General features: G+C 43.4%; 1 pseudogene; it reads left to right on the top strand.

The window, feature by feature from the left end:
• Positions 1–11988: 11988 nt before the first annotated feature.
• LOC142849073 (26S proteasome regulatory subunit 10B-like) lies at positions 11989–18279 on the top strand (annotated as a pseudogene).
• The last annotated feature ends 911 nt before the right edge of the window (positions 18280–19190 follow it).

Raw genomic sequence — 19190 nt, forward strand, 5'->3', positions numbered from 1 at the left:
TCTTTGTGGTTTGAGTACCAACTTCCCTATTTCTCTCTAAGGTCTAATCTATACACTGCTTTATAAAAAAATGTCTTATCAGATCCCCACATCTGGAGGTGTTCTGTTCTCTGAGCTGTTACCTCTCCAGTGCTGAAATAATCACTAGCACTGACTAGCTGGTTACTACATGGCAGGCTCTGGGCCTAGCATTTGGAATGTTCTAGCATACTGACTTTTGTGTATGACTGGTGAATTATCACAATTTCCATCTGCTGATGAAGACATTGCATTTTACTGTAATTATGAAACGTCCACTCTTGTGAGGAGTGGTGTCTACAAACTTAACCCTCAAACAGGCCACCTTCCCATCACTGTCGAGATATTCACCAACTTAAAACTGTGTTCTCATCCCTGGAATCACACCCAAGAGCTCTAACTGTGCCCTGTGTGTCTTTAGAAAAAGGACCTGTCTTCTGACATCACCTTTTTAGACTCAGTTCTGAGTGCAGGACATGCTTGCTATCTGTTGAGTGAGTGGCAAACCATTTAAAAAGGCTTCCACAGAAATGTTTATTTTGCTTTCTTTTCTCCACCAGATGTGTTAAACAGTTGTGTTTCTGTTATTGTAAAAAAAAATCCCTGATAAAATCAACTTAAAATAAGAAAAAATTATTTGGCGTACAATCATCTGTAACTCTATTCACAGAGCACCCCTCTTCTGGCTACCATAGGCACCAGGCATGCATGTTGTGTACAGATACACATGCAAACAAAACACACAAATACATAAAATAAAAAATTAACTCACTTGGTCTTTTAAAATTAAAAAGCAAAACAATGGTTTGGTAGAAAGCTTCAGTGAAGTTGGATCATAGGCTCGACCATAAATCCAAAAAGGTGGGCCTGCTGAGGCGAATGTTGTTTTCTTACTTGTAAAACCCTCCTTTTGACTCCAGATCTACTTCTCCTTCAGAGCAGGTGGGTCTGCAGGAGGGGAGCACACCAGCCTCGCCTTCTGAGCACAGGAGGTGACTTCCTGAAGAGAGAGAGACGAGGAAGGAGAGCGGCATGATGCCGTGTCCATTCTAGGCTCTAAGCAACTTCGTTCTTCTCCACTGGGCCTCAGTTTCCCCACACTTCTCCTACTTCTAGTCTCAAATCTTGAGGAAACAAAGACAAAACCAAAACCAAAACATGGGCTTTTTCTCAGTAATAATACCAGAGACTGAGCTCCTAAGAAGCCAATGCTTTTCGTACAACACCTAGAAGACTGGAAGGACAAGAGGCGCCGTCTCTCAGAAACTCTGCTGAACCAGAAGCAGCGCAGCAAGTGGCTCAGTTCCCAGAAGCAAATCTGTTTCATCGCTTATGGCAGAATGGCGTATTAAGAATACTTTGAATTAATGATACTCATTTTTTTCTGAGAAACTAGAATGTTTCTGTTTGGATAACCTCATTTTCCCTGCCCAACTCATTGTGAGATTCTTTTTTTTTAATCTGATGCAGGAAAAGACTGAGCCTGGGTGAATTCATCCATGGCAGAGATGAATTCCTTCCTTTCTTCTTATTTCCTTCCTTTCTTCCTTTCTTTCTTCCTCTCTTCTTTCCTTCCTTCTTTCCTTCCTTTCTTCTTCCTTCCTTCCATCCTTCCTTCTTCCCTTTCTTCCTCTCCTTCCTTTCTTCCTTCCATCCTTCCTCTCTTTCTCTCTCTCTTTCTTCTTTGCTTTTTTATAATAGATTCTCATGTAGATAGGCTAGCCTTGTATTCCTATGTAGGTGCAGATAACCTTGAATTCTTGATCCTCTTGCCTCTACCTTCTGAGAGCAGGGATTACAGGTGTGCACCATCACATCCAGCCCAGAAAGGACACGTTTCTAATTGTCACCTGCCTGTCATTTGCTGAAGACAGTCTCTGTTTTCATGATCTCCTTTTCCCCATGTTGTTGACAGGTCTACCTATTTTATATGAAACATTTTATGCTCAGTTTTGAACTCTTGCAACCCCCTACAGTTTATGAAGTAGCTACTATGTGCCAGGTGCGTGCTATGCACTGGGAAAACAAATACACATAAAATCCTTCATTGTCACTGTGGCCCTTCAGTTGGGGTGAGGCTGACAGATAAGAAGCGATGAAACGAATGTGTAGCATAATGTTACATGGTGATGTGTATTATAAAGAAAAGTATGACAGTAAGCAAGCCATGCCAGAGCTAGTGTGTAAAGGATGCCCTTGTAGGTGGAAGAGTTATTCAGAGAAGATGCCATTTGTACTGAAATAAATGATGTCACCACTTGCTAAGCTGGAGTGGAGTAGAAGCCAGGTTTATACAAAAGACAGACAACCAAGAGTTCTGTTTTTGATAACGACACTTGGCAATTCTGGGCTGGGGTGTGCCTCATAGGACAGAGTGCTCCCTTCATATGTAGAAAGCCCTGGATTCCACCCCTCGTGCTTCCTAAAACCAGACATGGTAGCACAGTCCTGTAACTCCAGCATTCGGAAGGGAGAAGCAGGAGGGTCAGAAACCCCTTCTGGGAAAGGGCTGTGTAAGGACTGACCTAGGTCTAGGGCTATGAAGGCAATGTACAGTCAGGCACCCTCAGTTGTATAATGAGTTCAAGGCCAGCCTGGGATACACAAGACACCACTTCAAAACAAAATGGGGATACCATACGCATGCGGGATAAACACCTCATTGGAGAACTTGTACTCTGACACTGAACAGAATACCCTTCTCTGGGAGAAAGCACCTTTGAGTCGAGGAGTTCAGGGTAACAAAGTTGCAAGACAGAAACTGGGTATTGGGAGAAGAGAAGCCAGCTATGCATGTGATCAATTCAGGTTGGGAATTTTTGCAGGACTGGATTGTTTAAAGGCTTGCATACAGGTCAAGAGTCTGGTATTTTATTCTATGTTGGGGAGCTACATGGTGTAGGAGTCCTTCTTTTGCTGTGATTACCATTAACGAATAAAATGAAACTGCTTTGGACCTATAGCAAGACAGAACTTAGGTAGGCAGGGAAAGCTAGGCTGAATGCTGGGAAAAAGAAGGGCAGAGTCAGAGAAACGCCATGGAGCCGCCGCCAGAGTCAGACATGCCGAAACGTTGCCAGTAAGCACTGTCATGTGATGATACACAGATTAATGGAGATGGGTTAAATTAATATGTGAGAGTTAGTCAATAAGAAGCTAGAGCTAATGGGGCAAGCAGTGATTTAAATGATACAGTTTCTGTGTGATAACTTCGGGTCTAAGCTAGCCTGGCGGCAGTGAACCAACAAGCGGCCTCGCATCCCCAACAGCTACAGATAGATGAAACCTGGGTAAATAGTCACTTGGGCTACCACAGTTGCTCAACTCAGGGGTCAGGTACAGTCTGTCACTGCTGGGAGATGGTTACTGGGAGCCACTTGGGGCTCTGTTTTAACAGAATAACTGGCAAGGTCCGGAGGTATAGCTCAGTGATAGAGTGATTGCCTAATATCTATAAGGTCCAGTTTCTAAACCCAGCAAAACACACACACACACACACACACACACTCACACACACAGTCACACTCGCACACACACTCACACACTCACAAACTCACACACACACTCACACATACACACACTCACAATCCTACAGTATTTGCCTCGTTGATCAAATGTGTAAGGAAAATACAAAAAAATCAATTCGGACTCAAATGTTTGGCCTGATTCCCCAATGAAATATGTTGCTGCTGGGCCTGAAGAGATGGCTCAAGTGGTTAAGAGAGCTTCCTGTTTTTTCCAGAGAACCCAAGTTCAGTTCCTAGCACTCATGTAGGGCAACTCACAGCTGCTTGTAACTCCAGCTCTCTGGAGATCTGACACCCCTGGTCTCAATGGGCACCGACATTCAGGTGCACATTGCACATGTATACACAGTCATGTATGTGTTCTTCATGTGTATGGGTGTTCTTCCTGCGTGTATGTCTATGTACCACATGCCTTCAGAGGCCAGAAGAGGGTGTTGGATCCCCTGGAACTAGAGTTACAGGTTGTTGGGAGCTGCCAAGTGGGTGCTGGGAATGGCAGCCATGTTCCCTGGAAGGGCAGCCTGTGCTCTTAATGTCTGAGCCGTCTCCCCGCTTATGAGGAGCATTTTGAAGAGGCTGCTGCTTCCTGGCAGAGCTGAGTGGAAGCTGGTGTGTGGTTACGAAGGAGATGTCAGACTGAGAGTTCCAGGGGGGCCACAGCAACTGGCATCTAGGTGGAGACGCTGTGTGCACCGAATAACCACCTCAGTGGAGACATTATGCTCTAAAGTAGAGCACAACATGCATGAACAGGAAGTGGAAGGAGTTGCGGGACTAACCATGTTTGAGAACCAGAGTCTACCGCTGTCCGGGGCTGGTGCGCACCCTTTATCTCAGCACTTGGAAGGCAGAGGCGGGCAGATCTCTGAGTCTGAGGCCAGCCTGGTCTACAGGCTGAGTTCCAGGATTCCAGGATATCCAGGGCTAAACTGAGAAACCCTGTCTCAAAAAACCAAACAAACAATTAAAAAAAAAAAAAGATTATATTTTTCAGAGCAGATTTGGGTGAGCAGCAAACTTGAGCAGATGGCACATGTTCCCTGTCTATCTTCTGTGTATATAATCACACATTCACAATCTTCCCCGTCAGAGTGGGACGCCTTCTGCCATGAATGGGCCTACTGCCACATCGTTATGTTTCTGGGTTTGGTTTTCTTAACATGGAAACCATTGGCAGGCAAGGTGGATGGCAAGAATGAACTTTGCTGTGTGTTAAGTTGTTGAGCACACCCAGGGAGTGAGATATGTCACATGCTAATGCTTTTCAATTCTGGGTGTTTCCTAGAATTTTCTGGGTAACGTTAAAGGTTTACACTTGAGTTTCAGATTCAATCTACATAAGTCAGGACTGAAGCATCATCAAGTTCTCAAATAGTCTCAGATAATTTTAAAGCGTAGTCCCCATGGAAAGCATGGCTTAAGTCTTAACTGTCAACTGGTATTTGAGATTAAAGAGTGAGAATATAAAATAAATAAATGTATATAAAAAGAAGTGAGAGTAGAATCAGAGAGATAACTCAGACAATAAGGCACTTGCTGCATATGCATGAGGACTTGAATTGTGTCCCCAGAACCCACATCACCAGCCAAACTGGTCTCCTTGGTGATCTGCAGGTCAGTTAGATCTTACACTAAAAAACAAGGTGAGGGGCTGGAGAGATGGCTCCGCGGTTAAGAGAACTGACTGTTCTTCCCGAGGACCCGGGTTCAATTCCCAGCACCCACATGGCAGCTCACAACTGTCTGAAGATCCAGTTCCAGGGGATCTGACACCTTCACACCAATGCACATAAAATAAAGTTAAATAAACCATAAAAAAATTTAAAAAAAAAAAAAAACAAGGTGAATGACAGACACATCCTGGGGGATGACACATGAAATGGTCTTTTGACCTCCCTAGGCATGTACACACACACACACACACACACACACACATACACACACACACACACATGCATAGACACACACACATGTACACACACACATATACACAAAGAGACACATGCATAGACACACCACACACAGAGACACATGCATACATACTCACACACATACACACAAAAAAAATCCACACACAGAGACACAAGCATACACACACACACACACACACATAAACATCCACATACAGAGACACATGCATTTAGACACGTACACACACACATACACACACCCAGAATGTGATAGCAGGGATATATGGTTTGATTTTTAGAGTAATAAGTTGTAGCTACTAATTAAGTCTTCTCAAAGACAGGGCATTTTAAACTATGTAGTCCTATTTAATGCAAATCCACTTAAATGAGGAAGGAATTTATGGCAGGATATAGGAGTTTTTCACAAAACCCAAGGAACTCTTAAGCTAAGTTAGCTTGGAGGAGTTGAAAGAAAAGAAGTAGAAGCTTTGAATGAATAAACATTCAAAGGCTCTGCCCATAACTCCCACACTTGTTCATTCACATTCTCAATGAGCATGCAATTGGCCACAAACAACCAATGAATCTGAATTTCCCCAAGCCAGGATCCCATTTCTGATGCTTTCTGATGCAATCAAAACTACCAGTATAGATGATATAATAGTTTACATAAGTGAACCCAAAAATTATACTAAGGAACTTCTACAACTCACAAAACTTTAGCAGGATACAAGATTAATTCAAAAAAATCAGTAGCCCTCCTGTACACAGATGATAAATGGGCTGAGAAAGAAATCAGAGAAACATTACCCTTCACAATCGCCACAAATAGCATAAAATATCTTGGAGTAAGTCTAACCAAACAAGTGGAAGACTTGTATGACAAAAACTTTAAATCTTTGAAGAAAAGAATTGAAGAAGACACCAGAAAGTGGAAAGAGCTCCCATGCTCTCTGGTAGGTAGAATTAACATAGTAAAAATGGCAATCTTACCAAAAGCAATCTACAGATTCAATGCAATGCCCATCAAAATTCTTCACATAACTCGAAAGAACGATACTCAATTTCATATGGAAAAGCAAAAAACCCAAGATAGCCAAAACAGTCCTGTACAATAAAAGAATTTCTGGAAGCTTCACAATCCCTGACTTCAAACTCTACTACAGAGCTACAGTACTGAACATAGCCTGGTATTGGCATAAAGACAGACAGGAGCACCAATGGAACCGAATAGAAGACCTGGCTATTAATCCACACACTTTCAATCGCCTGATTTTTGACAAAGAAGCTAACAAGGGCACCTTAGGGAGACTACTTCTCAACCCCTCCCAATATCAAAGAAAAGAAAGAGCAATTAAAATATGTGACTGCCCTACCCCGGCTTTTGTTGGGACAGGGTCACGAAATCCAAGTTGGCCTTTAACTCGAGATCTTCTTGCCTCAGCCTCTCTAATTGTAGAATTACAAGCATTGGCATACTCCCAAGCTGGGTATGGAATATAAGACCTTATAAATGCTTGGCAAGTGTTCTCCTATTGAGTCACATCCATAGCCCTCAACAACTCCTCATCCTGTACATGATAAATTGTAGCAACTTTATAATATCCATGTCTTTAAGCACAGTTTTTTTAAAACCACATCCCTAGAAGTCTATTATTTGGAGCAAGAAATAGAAATCCAGGTGTAGATAGCATCTGCATACTGCCGGAAGTATTGAATAGAAATTTTCATCTTCTTTACCCTCTCCCTAGTCTTCCTCCAAGAAGAAGTTGATAGACTAAGTCTAGTGGGCATTGGTCTGCTTTTCTCTTCTCCGCAGAATGAGTATACAAAGGGTTACCTAGACTCTGTGCTCAGGAAGGGGTGGAGGCAAAGCTCTTCCTCCATAGACCCGGACAAGGTCCCTTCTGTACACCCAACTCCCCCCATATAAGTCACAAGCCTACTGTTTGGCTTAAGCCTCAAATCCACCATGCATTCCAATCTAGATTTACCACTAGTAAGGATGATGCTTTAATTCATATATTCCTTTTATTTCCTAACAGGGTTGCTAGTCAGAAAGGAGGGAGATGAAATTAGCTTCCTGTCTTCTTCCATTTTCTGTTGCTATAACCCCCAAACCTGAAACTAATACAGAGATTAAGCCGGGTATCATAGTGCACGCCTGTCATTCTAGCGCTTAGGAGGCACAGGCAGGAGGCCAGCCTTGCTACATGAGACCCTGTCTCAGACACGCCCTGCTCCACCACCCCAAAATAAAAAAAAAAAAACAATAGAAATTATCTTTAAGACTCATGATTAGGGAGGTTGTAATAATCCAAGACCATGGTATCAGCCTGTTCTGAATGTCACATGAATGCTTCCTGCTGCTTCAACTCATGGAGGAAAATGGAAGGACAAACAGACACATGTGGAGCCCACAAAATGATAAGGTCAGTCTACTTTGACAACCTGCTCCCACGAGAATGGCATTAGTCACAATGAACGGTTTAACCACCTCTCAAAGGTTCCCATCTCCCAGCACCACCACCACCACCACAATGGCAACCAAATTTCAACATGAGTTTGGAGAGGACAAACCACACGAAAGCAGTCTGCAGTGAAGTTCTAGTATCATGGGTATAAGAGAAGCGATCTCGCATCCAATAAAGTGATGGGGTCTGCAGCTGCTTTCCACCTTAGCATGTGAGACTCTGTGGAGGCTGTCCAATTCCAACCCCTTCATTAATTCTCAACAACACAGCGTCAAGCCGCCTCAGGGTGTCTCACAGCCCCCAAGGGAGCGTGAAGAAGACTTTTCAGGTGTGTTTTCTTTTCTGGAACAATGTTCATGTCTAGATAAACAAAAATGTCTTCTTCGGAGCACAGAAAACCAACACCTCCAGAGAGACAAACTTTAAATTGTAATTTTCTACTTTTTTTTTTTTTGTAACAGAAATGACATCTATTTCTGTTCAAGGAAAACATCTAAATAGAAAGGAAATGAAAGATAGGAAGGAAAGAAGGGGAAAGAAAATATCTGTTAAGGGGAAAAGTCAAGAAATTCACCCATGCTCACTGTTTCTCTGAAGGTCACACTGACTGATGTTTTGATAAGGACATCCTCTCTGAGGCATGATGGGTAGAGGGTGCTGTGAGTCACAGATCTACTGTCCCACCTTGAACTTCACTGGCAAGTGGGGGTGAGAGAAACGCCAGCAAAGCCTTTCCCTTTGTCCTGAGGTCATCGCTTTCTAAGTCACCTGTTTAGCTGGACTCCACACTCTTCACCTTGACTTTCAGGCCCCCACTATGGACCTGTGGTTTAATAAAATTTTAAAGTCCATGGCTGGGGAGGACACAAACCCGAGTGCGGAAGCCACTGCTCCACTTCGGCTACCTGGCCATCAAGCTGACTTCTCAATACGATGTTGAGGCCCAGAGACTGGTGCTGCCATCAACGTCCCTTGGGGAAGAGTCTTCGCTCCCCTGCAGTGGGCAGTACTAACTTCAGAGACTCATGGTCTGTCAAGTGCTGAGAGACAGAGTGACTGGTGGACGTCCGTACTCACAGCAGCTCTGCATAGTTGCTGGGGGAATGAGAAGCGTTTTCTTCAGTGGTGTAAGGTGTCCATGCTCCTGTAAGCAACCATAGTGAAGCTCATTGAGTCACACACAATAAGAGATGACAACAGAAATGGGACTTGGTGGGAAGAGGAAGGTGTCAGTCTGAGCGGAACAGGAAATACACGATACATATGTATGAATATACCATAAGGAAGTCTGTTATATATGTAATTAATGTGGTCTAAGGAACTTGAAAAATGGTTTTAAAAATTAAACTCAAACCTTTTTCAAAATAAGGAAGAAAACATGTTTTTAAATATGAAAGTGGCCTTTGGGGAAAGGTTATTTGGGATGCTTAGACTAGACAAAAGAATTAAGATTGCATCTTGCATTCCAACAAGATCATTAGAGCCCTACAAATTTATAATTTATAGTTTCATATATGGCAAATTATCAAAGATCTTTTCAGGAAGTCCATTGTACATAAGACATTTTTGCAAGTGTCTAAATAGTGTGCTTGGTCAAGCACACAAAATTCTACAGCTTTGGCATAAATTACCTTCTAAAATTAAAATTCACAGTGGAAAATGATCTTCCAAAAAGGCAAAATAAGGCATGTTTAATATTGCCATGCATGCTAGGAGAAATCGTGGAACACACACGCATGTCCAATGAAGATGTGTATGGAAGCGAAGGGCAGAGCTTTAATACTGAAGGACCAATCCCATGAGGCATCTTGAGTTTGTGGAAAGAGGGAAAGGCTAACGGGAGGACTGCTGTCTCTGCAGTTTCCGGAAGGCGGCTCAAGACCAAGCCAGCTGTCCAAGGGCAAGGATGATCTACCCATCGAACGCGGGATTGTCACTGTGTTGTTGCTGAATGAGGCTTGATACAAGCAAAGGTCTGTTGGGAGGCCCTGCTGATCAGATGTTGCATAAAAGCTCCAAAAGCTCGACCACATGAGGGACTCCCTCCCCAGGAAGACTTCCTGCTCTCGACCTGCCCTCTCTACCTGCCCTTGTCTGGAGAATGTCTGTGGGCCTGGATCACTGACCTTATCTAAATTCTGTCTCTAAGCCCAGAAGCCTGATTTATCTCTAGGGTGACCCTCGGGGGCTTCCTGCAAGAAGCCTCCCCTGCTGCACACACAGTAACTAAGACTTGTACTAGGAGCTTTGCTCTAGGACCCCTGCCACGTATAAAGCCCTGGGATAGGAGTGTGCCACTTAATTCAAATGAGGGTTTGTCCCCAGGTTTCCCAGTCCTATAGATCCCCTATACTCTGGAATAAAGTTGAACTTATTCACCAAAACGATCTCCCAGGGGGCTATCTCTGTCGTGTTCACGAGCTGTCCAAGGCTCTCTGCCATCCCTTCTGCCCCTTTGTTCTTATGGACTGGGGGGCCACACAGACCACGAAAGTAAAGGGAACTCCATAAAGGTTTAGTGGTCAGTGCAAGATAACTAAAGGATAACTTGCCTTATCCCCCTAAGTGCGAAAGGATCCTCTTCTAACACCCCTCTTTCTTCTTGCTTCCTTGTCAGTCAGGAGCCCAAAGGTGGACAGAATCTTATGGTACTAGCTCTTGATAAGAGGGTCTATCCAGAACAGCTGATGACAAGTTAGTCACAAAGGTCCCAGCATTTCCCAGTTTCATAAATTAAGATGAAGTTGTGTTCAATCTATGTTCATATGTTCATTCTAAATTATCTTCAAATAGTGATTCTTTTGAGAAAAATAAAAGAAAGTACAATTGCAGCTGGTGACCGTCCCTGAAGATCTATGTGATGTAAGCTTTGGTGTCTCAGTGTGCTATACATAGCCACTTCAATCACCCATTTGACCTCTTTGGGGTTCCTGCAGCCCACAGAGCCCTTTGTGTGCCCTCGTGCCCATTTGCATAGGCCATTTTCATAGTAGAAAGGGCAATTTAAAGACCCGTACCTGACTACCAGGACAGCGCAAAGAAAAAAATCCTCACCTCTCCTCTACTCAGTTCTAAATGTTTTGAACACCTCTACATCTGGCATTTAAAAAGTCTTAGTTAATGGCGTTAGGGTTTCGGCTCAGTTGGTAGTGTTTGCACAAGCATGGAGACCTGAGTTTGGAACCCCAGAGTTCACGGAAAAAGCTGGGAGCAGTTGTGTGTCTCAGTAATCCCAGTGTTGAAAAAGCTGAGAGAGGAGGAGGATCCCTAGTGGTCATTGGATAGCCAGGCTACCTAACTCAGAGAGCTTCAGATTCAGTGAGAGACTCTGTGTCAATGAAAAGATAAAAAGTAATTGAGGAAGATATCTGATTCTGATCTCTGGCCTATGCACGTGTGTGCACGTGCACACACACAGTCACACATATAACACATGATAACTACATCAATAAATGTAATATTTTAAAGTGTCATGCTTCTAATACGCAAAGACACAGGAAAATAAAACCATTTTCTTTTAAAAGGGAGAAGTGAGGTAGAGCAAGAAATAGCTGGCTAAAGCAAGACTGAAACCCACAGGCAGACCCCAAAGCTCTCTGTCTAGAACACATCAGGTTACGGCGGCCATGCCCCTGTGACCCTGCCACCGCAGCGCACAGAAGACAATACTACAGAGCATCACTTCTGAGTTGGAATTTTAAAGACACACTTTGGCAAACTACTCTAGTTTCCTTTAGCCAGGAACTGCTAAGCGGTGCAGGATGAGATATGACCAGCTTAGGTATGAGGGAGTTTGTGTCCCTGGGCTCCTGGAGAGCCTCCATGTCTGCTATGTTGGTCCTTTCACGCAGTGACTGCATGCCAGCACTTTGGTGATCCACGAGCATGGCTGACTAATGTCATCTCATCATGGCAACTTCTGCTGAATCATTTAGTTCTGCTTTTGTGGTGGAAGCTTTCTGGAATCAAAGACACAAGTCACAACAGAGCTCATGCTTCATGTCCACGAGATCTCTTCATCCCCAGCCTTTCAATACCTTCTCTTTCATATCCCCAACCATGAGTCAAATCACCTACACTGATGAACAGGAGTCTATTGTATCCTCAGGCCATGTCTTCTCTCCACACAAAGTACCGCTTCCATCAATCGGCCCGTGAGAAGGACTTTCACCACTGTCCTTCAAGGCCACCTCAGGGACATCCACAAGGACTTCTGTCTATTTCCAGCATGCATCTTTATAATAATCTTGCTTCTCTAAAGGAAGTTAAGTCCTTTCCTCCTTTGCAGTGGGTGTGAAGGGCCCCTCACTTGCCTGCGGGTGAGGGTGGGATGAAGACGACTTCAGTTCGTTTTCCTGTCACTGTGACAAACGCCTGACAGAAGCAGCTTACAGGGAGAAAAAGGTTCCTTTGGGCTACGACTTCAAATAGCGCAGACAATTATCTGGGCATGGTGGTGACATCCGTAATCCCAGCTCTTTTGAGGCAGAGGCAGGTGGGTCTCTGTGAGTTCCAGAACAGTCAGGACTACACAGAGAGACGCCGTCTCAAAAGGAAAAGAAAAAGAAAAAAAATCACCCCCCCAACAGAAAAACCACACATAAACAACAACCAAAACCTAGATAGTTGCAAAGCTTTGGATATGACAGTCAAAGCCAAACCAAGTTCTTAATTTCTGAATTACAGTTCTAATCTATATTGAATTTCTAAGAAATTGGACTTCATAATTCTAAAATGGAATTCAATTTTAAAAATCTAAGAAATCATTCTTTCTGTTGCTTGTGTGCGTGGTGTATGTGCCTGTGAAGATGTGTGATTGTGTGTGAGGAGGCGTGTGTGCCGATGTGGCTCCCAGAGGTCTACAGTGAACGTATTGCTTGACTTTACGCCACTTTATCTATTGAGGCAGTGCCATTCACTGAACCTGGAGTTCTTGATTAGTCAGGCTAGCTGGCTTGTCCTCCTGAGTGCTAGGATTATAGGCAGGCCACCACACCCAGTGGCTTTCACAACTGTGCTGGGGATTGAACTTTGGTCATCGGGCTTTCGTGGCAAGTGCTGAATCTTCTGAGCCATCTCCACTACCTGGCCCCCCATATCAATATTTTAGAGTCATACGAGAACGTCGTTAGTAATAAAGATAAATAGAGCTAAATGACTCAGTGGGTGCACTGCTTACTGCACAAGCACAAGGCCCTGATTCAAATCCCTAGACCCACATCAAAAGCCTAGGGTGGTGGTATCCACCCTGTCACACCTGTGCCAGGAGGAGCTCGTGGGCCTGGCAGTCTAGCTGAGTTTGTAGTTCCAGGTCAATGAGAGATCCTGCCTCAGAAAGAAAGAAAGAAAGAAAGAAAGAAAGAAAGAAAGAAAGAAAGAAAGAAAGAAAGAAAGAAAGAAAGAAAGAAAAGAAAGAAGAGGGGGTGCAGAATAAGAGAGGCAGACATCCAACATTAACTACTCACCCCCCTCTGCCAGGAAGTGGACAGAGCTCCTCTGCCAACCACCCACCAATATGTAACTGTATTAGCACAGCCCTATGGCACCAGAGCCAACCAAACGTGAACTAAGACCTTCAACGCTGTAACCCAAACCAAACTTTTTATTTGCATAAGCTTATTATCTCAGGTATTTGTTGACAGTAACAAAAAGCTGGTGAGCATTGCTATTTTTCTGTGGTGGAGAAAGGAGCCAAATCTAGGACCTATGGATTTGAATGAATATTTATGGATTTAGGCAGAAACTTCCTGAAACTGTCAATTCTTCATTTGCAAATGGGTATGTAACAACTAGCATATAGACCTTAGGAATAATACATTAGAGTGAATACGTAACTGAGTTCTTCCAGTGTTACTAGTTAGAATGGGGACAAGGGGAGCCTGTCAGTGAGACTCTAAGTCAGAAGTATGCCTGGCAGAGAGCGTCACTGCCGTGACCCTCATTGTCTTCCCATAAGGCGGCTGAACGTACAAAAAAAAAAAAAAAAACCCACACCAACTTCTGCCAGGCAGACCTCAGTTCTCATTACAGCTCAGTAACCCACCAGTTGTATAGCCTCAGGAAATTCTCTAACTTCTGTGAGCCTCACTTTTCCATCATGAAAAGTGGACATAATTCCTGAACGCTTAGGAATAAACGCTGTCCGACGCTAAGATTTCTATCTGCAATTCTCTTCTACCGTCCTAGCCATGTCTTAACATCTGTGCTGAGCCGTGCCACCTTGCATCATTTCTGCTTCAGAGAGCGCAGAGAGAGTGTGGCTCGAAAGGGTTACTAATCCCTTGAAACCCTCAGATCACAGATACACTCATTTCCCGATCGTGCCCCTCCTTGGTTTACATGGCTTTGATGACCTGATCACACACACTGGGGACCACATGAAGGTCACCACTCAGAGCTGTACTCCCCATCAAAGACTTGTTTCTGCTCATGTACTTTGGGTATGTACTAAAGGACTTAGTGGGAAGGACGGAAGTCCTCCAAGCAGACATTACCAAGATCAAGTGCTTGCTTCACTGCTTGAGGGGTGGGCATCTCAGGATTGAAAGGATAAGGACTTTTATCTCCCCACTTTAGGTGTATGTATGCACAAACTTGAAATGAAAAATAGCCAGAGGAGGCCCAGAACTTGTGGGAGTGACCGACAAATGACTGGTCTAAGTTGAGGCCCTTGCCACAAGAGGTAGCCCAAGCCTAATACTGCCTTAATGGGCAGGAATAGGAAGGAGGTTGGATAGCCAGAGACCCAGGATAGAAACAGACAACAGACATGACTGGCAAAAAAAAAGGAGGAGGAGAAGGAGAAGGAGAAAGAGAAAGAAAAGAAGAAGAAGAAGAAGAAGAAGAAGAAGAAGAAGAAGAAGAAGAAGAAGAAGAAGAAGAAGAAGAAGAAGAAAAGTCAGTGAAAAGATCCTGCTATATGAGTAGACCGGAGCCTAACACCATCTTCATCAGAGAGGTTTCATCAAGCAACTGATGCAGAGATCCACAGCTGAACATTAGGTGGAGCTTGGGGAATTCTGCAGAAGAGGGGGAGGAAGGATTGTAGCGGCCAGAGGGGTAGAGGACACCACAAGAACACAGCCCACAGAATCAGCTAAGCAGGACTCATAGGAACTCACAGAGACTGAAGTGACAACCAGGGAGTCTGTATGGGTCTGAGTCAGGTTCTCTGCATATATGTTATGGCTGTGTAGCTTGATTTTCTTGTGGGACTCCTAACAGTAGAGGTGGGGCTATCCTGACTCTTTTGCCTGCTTTTGGAGCCCTTTTCCTCTACTGCCCCACATAGACTTGGCATGAGGGGAGGTGCCTAGTCTTGCTGTAACTTGTGGCATGCTTAGTTGATATCCCTGGAAGGTCTGGTCTTTCCTGAAGGGAAATGGAGGAGGGAGATCTGGGGGAATGGGAAGGTTGGAGGAAGGGACTGGGAAAAGAGGAGGGGGGGAAACTGAGGTAGGGATGTAATATGTGAGAGAAGAATAAATTTTTAAAAATGAAAAAAAAGAAAATCTAGTCACATGAAAGCCGTCAAGCATGCACAAAAATTACTTTGGGTTACACAGTGTTGCAGATGAGGTCCAGAGACTGACTCCTGCTAAGCAGATACGCTGTCACTGAGCGACACCTCAGCTGTACATCCGTCCTGGGCAGGGGGGTTGCTAGGGCAATCTCCTAGGATCTTCGGGCTGCCAGCTTCCTACCCAGAAGTGAAAAAAAAAATGAAACTAAAACAGAAAATAAAATCTTAATTGAGAAGCCTAAATTTCAACCAATTAATGTATTTAAAGATTGATGGAAATATTGTTAAACAGGCAAAAGAAGCATTAACTGATAGATGAGAAGTTTAATTTAATTTAATTCCAGAGAACTCTGCATCTCTAAAAATAATTATCCTTTTCATTATTTTTGCTATGAAAGTAATGCATGCGTAAAATAAGAAATTAGAAGATATAGAAGGTAAAAAATTTTTAAAAATAATTATAGATCCATCTAGTCACAAAAGAAACAAGATCAGCAAATATCTTTTATATATGTTCTCTGTAGTTTAAAAAAGGCAGGATCCTTCAATTAAATTATTTTTATCCAACATAGTTGAATTTTGTGAGCTTTCATTGTGGGCAATTTAGTTTGCTTCTACAGTTTTGCGATTATAAACATCACAGGTTGGTAATGGGTCTATAAAATGACTTGGAAGAGGGTTGGAGAGGTGACTCAGTAGTTAAGAGCTCTGGCTGGCCTTCTATGAAACCTGGGTTTGATTCCCAGTAACTGTGTGGGAGCTCACAACTTTAACTCCAATCCCAGAAATCTGCTGCCCTCTTCTGGCCTCCCTGGTCACATGACCTGCACATGATACACAGACACACTTGCAGACAAAACACCCATACACATAAAGTCTAAAAATTAAAAAACAATGCCTCACAATTGAAAATTAATATAATTAAAACACTTGAAATATTCTGTTAGGTGGACAAAAGTGTTTAAAGATGTATGAGAGAAAGGACTGGGGAGATGGATCTGTGGGGAAAGTCCCTGATGCACAAACATGAGCACCTAGGTTTGCATCCACCTCCCTCATGCAAAATCTGAGCATGGTCATGCATGTCTGTAACCCTAGTACAAGAAACGGCCACCCAGCTTGGCCAAAACCATGAGCTCCAGCTTGAATGGGAGACCCCGTTTCAAAAATAAAAAGCAAGATGAGCAATGGCTTCTCCTCACAGAGGACCCTAATATAAGGTACTTCAGGACGACTGCAAGAAAGGGCTAGAAGGCTAGGAGAGTTGCTGTCACCTTAAGAAACTAAGGAAAAGTTTAGAACTTACAAAGTGGTATGAAAAGCCTGACAAAGATCTGAAGACACTACAAAGTGTTGGGCAGATCGTGGATGAAGTGCTTCAACAGTTAGCAGAAGAACAACTCATTGTTAAAGCAACAGATGGACCAACGTATGCCATAGGTTGTCATCGGCAGCTTGATAGAAGTAAGCTGAAGCCAGGAACAAGAGTTGTTTTGGATGTGACTACACTACCCATCATGAGCTATTTGCCAAGAGAGATCTAGTTTACGACATGTCTCACGAGGATCCTGGAAATGTTTCTTATTCTGAGGTTGAAGGACTGTCAGCACAGAATTGGGAATTAGTGAAAAGGCTGGGGCTGGGGGCAGCAGAGACCAGACCTTAGTTTGACTTCACTAGAATGGGCCAAAGCTGAGCAAGCAGGTCTCATGAAAACCACAACTTATAGGTGACTATGATCAAGCACCCCCACAAACCCTTCTGCTAGCTCAGCAGACCCCAAAGCCCCTCTGCAAGCTCAGCAGATGACCCCAGATTTCTGCATTTTAAAGATAGCTTTCCCTACTCTGTTGCTGGAAGGTCCCTAACCACTAGGACCTCCCACCAATCAGCCCCCACACTAATCTTTCCTCTACCAATGAGCCCCAGGTTAATCCCTTCTCTCTGGAATTCCCCTAACTCTGCTTAAAAGGACCTTCTTTGGGGGTCGCCAAGTGCCACCCCAACATTAGAATTAATAAAGCGCTCTTATTATTATTGCATACGTGGTTGTTGGTCTTCTTTGGAGACTTCTCTCGGACCCTAACAATTAGGAGAGGTAATAGAATCGCTTCTTCCAAGCCCAGAATTATCCAAGTATGTAGGAATAATACTCCAAAAGGCTGTTTGCCATATGGATTACCAAGCACTAGGAAATCACTCTTGGCATGAGTGGTTGCCAGCCAGCTCAACTGCAACTTCCTAAAGGTTATAGAATCCTAAAGGTTCTATTATAGACAAGTACCTTGGTGAAAGTGCTTGTTTGACTGGAGAGATGTTTAATTATGCCAGGAACCATCAGCCATTCATTTTCTTTATGGATGAAATAGATGCCATTGGTGGCCATCGGTTTTCAGACTGTACATCAGCTGACAGCGAGATTCAGAGAACTTTAATGGAGTCACTAAATCAAAAGGATGGATTCAACATTCTGCACAGAGTTAAAACGATCATGACCCCAAACTGACCAGATACACTGGATCCAGCTTTGTTGCATCCAGGAATATTAGAAAAACAAGTATTGATTTAGCAAATGAACAAGCACGATTAGGTCTATTGAAACTCCACACGGGCCCCATTACAGGCATGGTGAAATAGATCACGAAGTGTCTGTAAGCCTTCCAGACGGCTTTAGGGAAGCAGACCTGAGGGATGTTGGTACCGCAGCAGGTATATTTGCGATTCGTGCCCATCATAACTTTGTAGTTCAGGAAGACTTCACGAAAGCAGTCAGAAAAGTGGCTGATTCTAAGAACCTAGAGTCCAAACTGGACTACAACCCTGTGTAATTTACAGAGAAGCCTCTGATGGCTGCATAACAGGCATTGGCTTACTGTGAGGATAAAGTTAAGGGAACCGGTGTATGTATTGGCAGCGACCTCATTCAAAGTGAGTGAGCATCTGTACGGGTGACATAAGAGCATGCGACTCAGGAATCCTCTGAAAGTCGGCGCAGAAGAAAGTTGTATGTTTGTGAACATTGTTTTCCCTGCAGCAGAACTTACAGAAGACGTGCTGAAGCCTTTCGTGTGTGTTTGTGAGCATTTTGTGTACACTCAAAACAGCTTGAGATCGTACAGGAGAGCATTTCTTAGGACTTTATAGTTTTGTTTTCCTTGTCTTAAAAAATGGAATAAATCTGTTTTAAATAAAATAAATAAAAATAAAAAGTAAAATAAGAAGTGACTAATAAAATTATGCCATATGCATAAAGAAAATATATATATATTCCAGGAAAACAAAAATTACCCTTCGTGACATCAATAGTATCACCAGCTGGGCATGATTGGAGCATGCCTTTATTCCCAGACTTCGGGAGGCAGAGGCAAGAGGATTTCTCTGAGTTCAAGGTCAGCCTGGTCTACGTAGTGAGTTTCAGGACTACATAGAGAAGCCCTGTCTCAAAACAACAGCAAAAGTATCATTATACACACCACACAAAGCCATAATCAAATTATCAGTTTAAGCAAATTGTCACCTTATCTAAGCCGCTTTCCTTTGAGGGCACCCACCACTTTGTTACCTTCCTTCACGCCAGCCTCCAGTTTCTGCCCATTTTTCATGCCAGAGCATTTGATCTGCCCACTTTCCTTCTGGTCCCAAACACCCCTTGGTGCTGCTTTCTTCTGGAGCATCTGCTCTGCTAATATTTGTTTCGGATTAACTAATGTCCTATTTTTGATTAATGCTGCCATTTGCT

The sequence above is a fragment of the Microtus pennsylvanicus genome, chromosome 4 (genome assembly GCF_037038515.1).
Source record: "Microtus pennsylvanicus isolate mMicPen1 chromosome 4, mMicPen1.hap1, whole genome shotgun sequence".
NCBI classification, from domain to species: domain Eukaryota; kingdom Metazoa; phylum Chordata; class Mammalia; order Rodentia; family Cricetidae; genus Microtus; species Microtus pennsylvanicus.